Raw genomic sequence first — 2,851 nt, 5'->3', positions numbered from 1 at the left:
TATATATATATACACACACACACAGCTAAGCAGTGAGGGCACATGCCTTTAGTTCCAGTAGGCAGAGGCAGGCAGATCTTTGTGAGTTCGAGGCCAGCCTGATCTATAGAGCTAGTTCTAGGACAGCCAAGGCTACACAGAGAAAACATTCTTGAAAACCAAAACAAAATAACTGGTGGAAACATTGAATAGGAGTTACAGCAGGTGGACCGCTCTAGGCCTCAGGCGGTCTAGTAAGGTTGTAGCTCTTGGATGGGTGAATAGGCTTTTGTTAAGTTAATACATTCTAAAGATTTTGATCTCTTTATCCGGATGTTAGGGCTGACAGAGAGGTCGAAAGAAACTGCTGTTTCCTAGGTTAAGATCGCCCAAAGATAAACTGTAATTAGGCTCCTTCACACATCCGAACTCTGCACGGACACAGAAGTTATCAGTTAGTCCTGTACTCCAGCACCTCCCTTTAGGAATTCTCTCTCAGACCTTCACACATACAAACTCTGCACCCTTAGTCTCGTCCTCGGGCACCTCCCTTTAGGATTTCTCTCTCAGACCTCCCACCTTTACCAGGTTCCAGAGATTGAGTTTGGTTCTTCAGCCTTTTGTGGTAAATGTTTTTAGTCACTGACCATCCTGCCAGTCCTGGCACTGTTTTCCACTTGTGTGGGGACTGAACACCACAGGCCCAGTTTATATACCCTTGGCATCAGAGCTCTTTGTACTGAAGGGCGTTGGAAGGGGTCAGAACTCAGGTTTATCTAATTTTTAATAGGCCCTTCAATTTCTACTGAACTAGTCAAAGAAGCTGGAGTTCTTCCTCCCCACGATAGGACCTGTAAGTCTTTTCCGTCAAATACTTTCAAACTTTTTCCCCCTGAGACAGGGTTTCTCTGTGTAGTCCTGGAACTTGCTATGTAGACCAGTCTGGCCTCCAACCCACAAAGATCTGCCTGCCTCTGCCTCCTGCCTGCTGGGTTTAAAGGCTTGTGCCAACATGCCCTGGCTCAGCAAAACTTTTTTTTTTTAAAGATTTATTTATTGTATTTATATGAATATACTGTAGCTGTCTTCAGACACACCAGAAGAGGGCATTGGATTCCATTACAGATAGTTGTGAGCCACCTTGTGGTTGCTTCAAGTTGAACTCAGGACCTCTGGAAGAGCATTCAGTGCTCTTAATCGCTGAGCCATCTCTCGAGCCCTCAGCAAAACTTTTTTTTTTTTTTTTGGTTTTTCGAGACAGTGTTTCTCTGTGTAGCCCTGGCTGTCCTGGGATTCACTGTGTAGACCAGGCTGGCCTCAAACTGTAGAAATTGAGCCAAACGGAGATACCCCATAAAGATGCCAGACAGCAAGGAAGTCCACTTATCCTTAAGACAAAGGGGGTTTTTAGAAGAGTTTACCAAGCAAACATCCATCCTCAAGGAATGCAAGTTTCCAAGAGACATTCCCAGGGAGAGAGGATCTCCCCCACCCCTCCTGAGAGTCACAGGTATCTTATCCTAACCGAGGAAAGATCAATAGAAACTAAAGAACAATGAACAAGATAAAGTGTAACTACCCGTGTTGTAAATTTTAACTTTGTAAGTTGTAAAACTCTGTTCTGAAATGGTATAAAAGCTTAGAGCCTTGTTTCCTCTTGGTCTCTCTCTCTGGTCACCATTACAGAGATGACCCTGGTATACCAGCTTCAATTAATAAATTAACCTCATGCTTTTGCAGGGGTCTCTTTTTGGTTCTTCGAGAATGGGGCTACCCACGCCGGTTATTACAGAACTCAGAAATTTGCCTACCTCTGCCTCCTGAGTGCTGGGATTAAAGGCGTGTGCCACCACTGCCTGGCAAATGTGTAGTGCAGGTTGGCCTCAAACTTGTGATCCTCTTGCCTCTGCCTCCTGGCTCAGCAAAACTTTTTTTTTTTTTTTCGAGACAGGGTTTCTCTATGTAGCCCTGTCTGTCCTGGAACTCACTCTGTAGACCAGGCTGGCCTCGAACTCAGAAATCCACCTGCCTCTGCCTCCCAAGTGCTGGGATTAAAGGCGTGCGCCACCACTGCCCGTCCTCAACAAAACTTTTAAGATAAGAAATTCAAATGTTTTTATCTTTCCACCTTGTAAAGCCTTTATGAAAATATCTAAATCTCTACACTAGTAAAACTTTTGTTTATCAGAGGTCTGGTTCTCAGTAGTTAAGTGACTGAAATGCTCACGCCTGTCTAGATTTCCTTAACTTCTTTGGCTCATCATTTTAAAGTTGGCCAATCATGAGAGACGGTGGATGAGCTTCGGCCAATGGGGAAATGACGCACTCACTGTAAGCAAGGGCGCAAAATAAACCATGGCAATTGGCTGCTCCGTCGGAAGGTTTTTACTAGAGATAAGAGGGAGAGAACAGCCAGAGCCATCTGGGAGAGGCCAGAGCAGAGCAGGGAAGCTGGGCATAGCAATCGTGCAGATTATAAAGAGGAGTAAACTGCAGGGCAGGAAGCTTGTGAACTGGAGCGGCCTGGGTTGGGGGAGGGGTAGAGGAGTGAGTGAGGAGGGCAGGGATGCTAACGTGGGCCTTGAGAGGCATAACAAGTGCTTTTCAATGGGGACTGGCACAGTCTAGAGGCTAGGAACCGGGAGCCAGAGGTGAGATAAGGAAGTGGCAGACAGAAAGCCTTCCTTAGCTCCATGAGGAGTGCTCAAAGTGTCAACAGTCCAGCATGAGCTTAGGCCCACCCTTTTAGGGTGCCTGGGGTTTTCCTCCAGACCTAAGCCACCATCAGCATTAGAATAAAAACCAAGTGTATTTCTTTAAAAATGACATGAGGCTTTTACAATCATTGCAAAAGAGAAATGAAAAATCTGGC

The sequence above is a fragment of the Mastomys coucha genome, unplaced genomic scaffold (assembly GCF_008632895.1).
Source record: "Mastomys coucha isolate ucsf_1 unplaced genomic scaffold, UCSF_Mcou_1 pScaffold22, whole genome shotgun sequence".
In the NCBI taxonomy this organism is placed as follows: Eukaryota; Metazoa; Chordata; class Mammalia; order Rodentia; family Muridae; genus Mastomys; species Mastomys coucha.
This window is presented reverse-complemented; position numbering follows the sequence as displayed.